Source organism: Schistocerca piceifrons, chromosome 11, assembly GCF_021461385.2.
Source record: "Schistocerca piceifrons isolate TAMUIC-IGC-003096 chromosome 11, iqSchPice1.1, whole genome shotgun sequence".
NCBI classification, from domain to species: Eukaryota; Metazoa; Arthropoda; class Insecta; order Orthoptera; family Acrididae; genus Schistocerca; species Schistocerca piceifrons.
This window is the reverse complement of record NC_060148.1, coordinates 35,368,280-35,378,137: the sequence shown is the minus strand read 5'-3', so window position 1 is coordinate 35,378,137 and position 9,858 is coordinate 35,368,280.

The window sequence follows — 9,858 nt, the reverse complement described above, 5'->3', positions numbered from 1 at the left end:
CGTTAAAACACACAAACTTCCACTCTGACCTAGACCTTGGTTTTTGCTACAGGTTATTCTGTCAACACAGTCTAAACTTCAGGGCACGATGGACAGACAGACCAATAAAACATTCTGAGAAGTATTTATTAGTAAGTGCACAACAAATAAATTTGCATATCTGCCAGCTAAAACAAAAGGAGAACAGAATTTCATTATTTACTCACAGAGAATTTCACATTTATTTATCATTCTATTTCGTTCATAACACAACAAGATTTGCCTGGGGGATCTGTAATTTCTACTGCTGACAATTGCATATCATCAGCTTTAAAACACACATGCTTCGAGCCTGAATTAGACATTGGAGTTTGCTACTGGTGAATCTGTCATCAGAGCCTTAACTTCAGGCAGGATGAACAGACAGACCAATTAAGCACTCTGACAAGTATTTATCAGTAAATGCCCATCCGTAAAATTTACGTATCTGACAGCCAAACCAAAAGGAGAACAGAATTTTCATTATTTACCCACAGTACATTTCACATTTACTTATCATACCTTTTTAATTCACAAGATGACAATGTTTAATTGTGGAATCTGTAATTTCTACTGTTGACAACTGCACATCATCAATATTAAAATACACAAACTTTCATCCTCACCTCCGCCTATAGCTATGCTACTCGTCAGTCCCACATCATAACGCACATTTTACCGCAAAATGGACAAACATGCCAATCAGACCCATTGACATGTATTTATCAGTAAATGCACAACAACAAAATTGCATACTTAATATTTAAATCAAAAGGAGAACAGAATTTTCATTATTTACTTACAGTGCATTTCACATTTATTTTCATCCCATTAAAATACACAACAAAACAACTTTTAAATGGGAGATCATCAATTTCTACTGTTGCAAACTGCACTTTACCAGCATTAAAACACACAACATTCAAGCATGAACTAGACCTTTGGATTTGCTACAGATTTGTCTGTCATCACCAGCTAAATTTTAGGGCACGATGGACAGACAGACCAATAAAAGACTGTGACAATTAATTATCAGTAAATGCACAACAAAAAATTTATGTATCTGACTGCTAAAACAAAAAGAGAACAGAATTATCATTATTTACTCATACCAAAAATCACATTTATCAATCATTCCATTTTAATCCACAAGACAACAATATTTCCCTGGGTTATCTGTAATTTCTACTGTTGGCAACAGCACAACATCAATGTTAAAGCACACAACGTCCCAGCCTGACCTAGATCGTGGGCTCTGATACAGCTTAGTCTGTCATCACCAGCTAATTTTTATGGCACAATGTACAGACAGACCAATAAAACATTGTGGCAATTATTTATCAGTAAATGCACAACAAAAAAATTTACGTTTCTGACAGCTAAAACAAAAAGAGAACAAACAATTCAATACTTACTCACAGTGTAATTCACATTTATTTATCATCCCATTTTAATCCACAGGATGACCATATTTACCAGTGTTATCTATAATTTCTACTGTTGGAAATAGCCCAACGTCAAACTTAAACACACAAACGCCCAGTCTGACCTAGAACTTGGGCATTGCTACAGTTTAGTCTGTCGTGGTCTGTGTTAAATTTTAGGGCACGATGGACAGACAGACCAAAAAACCACTCTGACAATTATTATTCAGTAAATGCACAACAAAACATTTACGAATATCACAGCTACAACAAAAAGTGATTAGAAATTTCATCATTCACTCACAATGAAATTCACATTTATTAATCATCCCATTTCAATCCACAAGATGACAATATTTACCTGTGTTATCTATAATTTCTACTGTTGGCAGTAGCACAACACCAATCTTAAAACACACTACGTCTCAGCCTGGCGGAGACCTTAGGCATTGCTAGAGATTTGCCTGTCTTCACCAGCTAAATTTTAGTGCACAATTGACAGACGGGCCAATAAAATACTATGACAAATATTTACCAGTAAATGCAGAACAAAAAAATTTACGTATCTGACAGCTAAAACAATACGAGAACAAAAAATTCAATACTTACTCACAGTGAAATTCACATTTATTTATCATCCCATTTTATTCCACAAGATGACAATATTTACCTGTGTTATCTATAATTTCTACTGTTGGCAGTAGCACAACACCAATCTTAAAACACACTACGTCTCAGCCTGGCGGAGACCTTAGGCACTGCTAGAGATTTTCCTGTCTTCACCAGCTAAATTTTAGGGCACAATTGACAGACGGACCAATAAAATACTGTGACAAATATTTACCAGTAAATGCAGAACAATAAAATTTACGTATCTGACAGCTAAAACAATACGAGAACAAAAAATTCAATACTTACTCACAGTGAAATTCACATTTATTTATCACCCCTTTTTAATCCACAAGGTGACAATATTTACCTGTGTTATCTATAATTTCTACTGTTGGCAGTAGCACAAAACCAATGATAAAACACACAATGTCCTAGTCTGGTGGAGACCTTGGGCATTGCTAAATCTTAGTCTGTCATCACCAGTTAAACTTTAGGGCAAGTTGGACAGACAGACAAAAAACCACTGTGACAATTATTATTCAGTAAATGCACAACAAAAAATTTACGAATATCACAGCTACAACACAACTTGTCAGAAATTTCATCATTTACTCACAATGAAATTCAAATTTATTAATCATCCCTTTTCAAACGACGAGATGACAATATTTACCTGTGTTATCTATAATTTCTACCGTTGGCAGTAGCACAACACCAATGTTAAAACACACAACGTCTCAGCCTGGCAAAGACCTTGGGCATTGCTACAGATTTAACTGTCATCACCAGCTAAATTTTAGGGCGCAATGGACAGACAGACCAATAAAATACTCTGACAAATATTTATCGGTAAATGCAGAACAAAAAAATTTACTTATCTGACAGCTAGAAAAAAAGAGAAAAAAAATTCAATTCTTACTCACAGGGAAATTCACATTTATTTACCATCCCTTTTCATAAGACAAGATGACAATGTTTTCCTGTGTTATCTTTATTTTCTACTGTGGGCAGTAGCACAACACCAATGTTAAAACACACAACGTGCTAGCCTGGCGGAGACCTTGGGCATTGCTACAGATTTGTCTGTCATCACCAGCTAAATTTTGGGGCACAATGGCCAGACAGACCAATAAAATACTGTGACAAATATTTATCAGAAAATGCAGAACAAAAAAATTTACGTACCTGACAGCTAAAACAAAAAGAGAACAAAAAATTCAATACTTACTCACAGTGAATTTCACATTTAATTATCATTCCATTTTAATCCACAAGGTGACAATATTTACCTGTGTTATCTATAATTTCTACTGTTGGCAGTAGCACAACCCCAATGTTAAAACACACATCGTCTCAGCCTGGCGGAGACCTTGGGCATTGCTACAGATTTGTCTGTCATCACCAGCTAAATTTTAGGGCGCAATGGACAGACAGACCAATAAAATACCGTGAGAAATATTTATCAGTAAATGCAGAACAAAAAAATTTACGTATCTGACAGCTAAAAAAAAAAGAGAACGAAAAATTTAATACTTACTCACAGTGAAATTCACATTTAAGTAGCATCCTATTTTAATCCACAAGATGACAGTTTTTACCTGTGGTATCTATAATTTCCACTGTTGGTAATAGCCCAACATCGAACTTAATCACACAACCGCCGAGTCTGAACTAGACCTTGGGCCTTGCTACAGCTTAGTCTGACACCACCAGTTAAAATTTAGTGCACGATGGACTGACAGACCAAAAAATCACTGTCACAAATATTATTTAGTAAATGCACAACAAAAAATTTCCGAATATCACAGCTACAACACAATTTGATCAGAAATTTCATCATTTACTCACAATGAAATTCACATTTATTAATCATCCCTTTTCATAAGACAAGATGACAATATTTTCCTGTTTTATCTATATTTTCTATTGTTGGCAGTAGCACAACACCAATGTTAAAACACACAACGTGCTAGCCTGGCGGAGACCTTGGGCATTGCTAAAGCGTAGTCTGTCATCACCAGTTAAACTTTAGGGCACGTTGGACATACAGACCAAAAAATCACTGTGACAATTATTATTCAGTAAATGCATAACAGAAAATTTACGAATATCACAGCTACAACACTACTTGTCAGAAATTTCATCATTTACTCACAATGAAATTCAAATTTATTAATCATCCCTTTTCAAACGACAAGATGACAATATTTACCTGTGTTATCTATAATTTCTACTGTTGGCAGTAGCACAACACCAATGTTGAAAAACACAACGTCTCAGCCTGGCGGAGACCTTGGGCATTGCTACAGCTTAGTCTGTCATCAGAAGCCAAATTTTAGGGCACAATGGACAGACAGACCAATAAAATACTCTGACAAATAGTTATAAGTAAATGCAGAACAAAAAAATTTATGTATCTGACAGCTAAAGCAAAAAGAGAACAAAAAATTTAATACGTACTCACAGTGAAATTCACATTTATTTATCATCCCATTTCAATCCACAAGATGACGATATTGACTTGTGTTATCTATAGTTTCTACTGTTGGCACATCTAAACACCAATGTTAAAACACACAACATCTCAGCCTGGCGGAGATCTTGCGCATTACTACAGATTTGTCTGTCATCACCAGCTAAATTTTAAGGCACAATGGTCAGACAGACCAGTAAAATAGTGTGACAAATATTTATGAGCAAAGGCACAACAAAAAAATTTACTTATCTGACAGCTAGAAAAAAAGAGAAAAAAAATTCAATCCTTACTCACAGGGAAATTCACATTAATTTACCATCCCTTCTCATAAGACAAGACGACAATGTTTTCCTGTGTTATCTATATTTTCTACTGTGGGCAGTAGCACAACACCAATGTTAAAACACACAACGTGCTAGCCTGGCGGAGACCTTGGGCATTGCTACAGATTTGTCTGTCATCACCAGCTAAATTTTGGGGCACAATGGCCAGACAGACCAATAAAATACTGTGACAAATATTTATCAGTAAATGCAGAACAAAAAAATTTACGTACCTGATAGCTAAAACAATAAGAGAACAAATAATTCAATACTTACTCACAGTGAAATACACATTTATTAATCATCCCATTTTAATCCACAAGATGACAGTGTTTACCTGTGTTATCTATAATTTCTACTGTTTGCAATAGCCCAACGTCAAACTTAAACACACAACTGCCGAGTCTGTCCTAGACGTTGGGCATTGCTAAAGCTAAGTCTTTCATCACCAGTTAAATTTAGGGCACGATGGACAGACATACCAAAATATCACTGTGACAATTATTATTCTGTAAATGCACAACACAATATTTACTAATATCACAGCTACAACAAAAAATGATCAGAAATTTCATCATTTACGCACAATGAAATTCACATTTACTAATCATCCCATTTAAATCCACAAGATGACAATATTTACTTGTGTTGTCTATAATTTCTACTGTTGGCAGTAGCACAACACCAATGTTAAAACTCACAACGTCTCAGCGTGGTGGAGACCTTGGGCATTGCTACAAATTTGTCTGTCATCAAAAGCTAAATTGTAGGGCACAACGGACAGACAGACCAATCTAATACTGTGACAAATATATATCAGAAAATGCACAACAAAAAAATTAGCGTATCTGACAGCTAAAACAAAAAGAGATCAAAAAATTCAATACTTACTCACAGTAAAATTCACATTTATTTATCATTCCATTTTAATCCACAAGATGACAGTATTTACCTATGTTATCTATAATTTCTACTGTTGGCAATAGCCCAACGTCAAACTTAAACACACAACCGCCGAGTCTGTCCTAGACCTTGGGCATTGCTAAAGCTTAGTCTTTCATCACCTGTTAAATTTGAGGGCATGATGGACAGACATACCAAAAAATCACAGTGACAATTATTATTCAGTAAATGCACAACAAATATTTACTAATATCACAGCTACAACAAAAAATGATCAGAAATTTCATCATTTATGCACAATGAAATTCACATGTACTAATCATCCCACTTCAATCCACAAGATGACAATATTTACTTGTGTTATCTATATTTTCTACTGCTGGCAGTAGCAAAACACCAATGTTAAAACACAGTACGTCTTAGCCTGGCGGAGACCTTTGGCATTGCTACAAATTTGTCTGTCATCACCAGCTAAATTTTAGGGCACAATGGACAGACAGACCAATAAACTACTGTGACAAATATTTATCAGTAAATGCAGAACAAAAAAAAATTACGTATCTGACAGCTAAAACAAAAAGGGAAAAAAAATTCAATACTTACTCACAGTGAAATTCACATTTATTTATCATCCCATTGTGATCCAAAAGAATACAATATTTACCTGTGTTATCTATAATTTCTACTGTTGGCAGTAGCACAATACCAATGTTAAAACACACAACGTCTCAGTCTGGCGGAGACCTTGGGCATTGCTACAGATTAGCCTGTCATCACCAGTTAAATTTTTGGGCACGATGGACAGACAAACCATAAGATCACTCTGACAATTATTATTCAGTAAATGCACAAAAAAAATTTACAAAAATCACAGCTACAACGAAAAGTGATTAGAAATTTCATCATTTACTCACAATGAATTTCACATTTATTAATCATCCCATTTCAATCCACAAGATGACAATATTTTCCTGTGTTATCTTTAATTTCTACTGTTGGCGGTAGCACAACTTCAATTTTAAAACACACATTGTCCTAGTCTGGCGAAAACCTTGGGCATTGCTACAGATTTGTCTGTCATCACTAGCTAAACCTTAGGGCACAATGGACAGACAGTCCAATAAAATACTGTGACAAATATGTATAAGGATATGCAGAACAAAAAAATTTACGTATCTGACAACTAAATCTAAAAGAGAACAAAAAATTCAATACTTACTCACAGTGAAATTCACATTTATTTATCATCCCGTTTTAATCCACAACATGACAATATTTACCTGTGTTATGTATAATTTCTACTTTTGGCAATAGCCCAACGTCAAACATAAACACACAACCGCCGAGTCTGACCTAGACCTTGGGCATTGCTAAAGCTTGGTCTGTCATCACCAGTTAAATTTAGGGCACGATGGACAGACATACCAAAAAATCACTGTGACAATTATTATTCAGTAAATGCACAACAATAAAATTTACGAATATCACAGCCACAACAAAAAGTGATCAGAAATTTCATCATTTACTCGCAATGAAATTCACATTTAATAATCATCCCATTTCAATCCACAAGATGACAATATTTACTTGTGTTATCTATATTTTCTACTTTTGGCAGTGGCACAACATCAATGTTAAAACACACAACGTCTCAGCATGTCGGAGACCTTGGGCATTACTACAGATTTGTCTGTCATCACCAGCTAAATTTGAGGGCACAATGGACAAACAGACCAATAACATACTGTGACAAATATTTCTCAGTGAATGCAGAAAAAAAAATTTACGTATCTGACAGCTGAAACAAAAAGAGAACAAAAAATTTAAGACTTACTCACAGTGAAATTCACATTTATTTATCATCCCAATTCAACACATAAGATGACTGTATTTACCTGTGTTATCTATAATTTCTACTGTTAAAACTAACAACGTCTCAGCGTGGCAGCGATCTTGGGCATTGATACAGATTTTTCTGTCATCAAAAGCTAAATTTTAGGGCACAACGGACAAACAGACCAATAAATTACTGTGACAAATATACATCAGTAAATGCACAACAAAAAAATTTGCGTATCTGAAAGCTAAAACAAAAAGAGAACAAAAAATTCAATACTTACTCACAGTGAAATTAACATTTATTTATCATTCCATTGAAATCCACAAGATGACAGTATTAACCTGTGTTATCTATAATTTCTACTGTTGGCAATAGCCAACCGTCAAACTGAAAAACACAACCGCCGAGTCTGACCTAGACCGTGGGCATTGCTAATGCAAAGTCTGTCATCACCAGTTAAATTTAGGGCACGATGGACTGACAGACCAAAAAATCACTGTGACTATTATTATTTAGTAAATGCACAACAAAAAATTTCCTAATATCACAGCTACAACACAATTTGATCAGAAATTTCATCATTTACTCACAATGAAATTCACATTTATTAATCATCCCTTTTCAAACGACAAGATGACAATATTTACCTGTGTTATCTATAATTTCTACTGTTGGCAATAGCCCAACGTCAAATTTAAACTCACAACCACCGAGTCTGACCTAGACCTTGGGCATTGCTAAAGCTAAGTCAGTCATCACCAGTTAAATTTAGGGCACGATGGACTGACATACCAAAAAATCACTGTGAAAATTTTTATTCAGTAGATGCACAACAAAAAATTTACGAAAATGACAGCTACAACAAAAAGTGATCATAAATTTCATCATTTCCTCACAATGAAATTCACATTTATTAATCATCCCATTTCAATCCACAAAATGACAATATTTACCTGTGTTATCTATAATTTCTACTGTTGGCAGTAGCACAACACCAATGTTAAAACCCACAACGTCTCAGCCTGATGGAGACCTTGGGCATTGCTACAGCTTAGTCTGTCGTCACACGTTTAATTTTTGGGCACGATGGACACACAGACCAAAACATCACTGTGACAATTATTATTCAGTAAATGCTCAACAAAAAATTTATGAATATTACAGCTTCAACAAAAAGTGATCAAGAATTTCACCATTTACTCACAATGAAATTCACATTTATTAATCACCCCATTTCAATCCACAGAATGACAATATTTACCTGTGTTACCTATAATTTCTACTGTTGGCAGTAGCACAACACCAATGTTAAAACACACTATGTCCCAATCCTGGTGGAGACCTTGGGAATTGCTACAGATTTGTCTGTCATTACCAGCTAAATTTTAGGGCACAATGGACAGACAGACCGACAAAATAGTGTGACAATTATATATCAATTGATGCTTAAAATAATAATTTGCGTATCTGACAGCTAAAACCAAAAGATAACCAAAAATTCAATACTTGCTCACATTGAAATTCACATTTTTATATCATCCCATTTCAATCCACAAGTTGACAGTATTTACCTGTGTTATCTATAATTTCTCTGTTGGCAATAGCCCAACGTCAAACTTAAACACACAACCGCCGAGTCTGACCTAGACCTTGGGCATTGCTAAAGCTAAGACTGTCATCACGAGTTAAATTTAGGGCACGGTAGACAGACATACCAAAAAATCACTGTGACAATTATTATTCAGTAAATGCACAACAAAAAATTTATGAAAATCACAGCTACAACAAAAAGTGATGAGAAATTTCATCATTTACTCACAATGAAATTCACATTTATTAATCATCCCATTTCAATCCACAAGATGACAATATTTACTTGTGTTATCCATATTTTCCACTGTTGGCAGTAGCACAACACCAATCTTCAAACAGACAAAATCTCACCCTGGCGGATACCTTAGGCATTGCTACAGATTTGTCTGTCATCACCAGCTAAATTTTAGGGCACAATGGACGGACAGACCAATAAATCACTCAGACAAATAATTATCAGTCAATGCAGAACAAAAAAATTTACGTATCTGACAGCTAAATCTAAGGGAGAACAAAATATTCAATACTTACTCACAGTGAAATTCGCTTTTATTTATCATCCAATTTCAATCCACAAGATGACAATATTTACCTGTGTTATCTATATTTTCTACTGTTGGCAGTAGCACAACACCAATGTTAAAACACACAACGTCTCAGCCTGGCGGA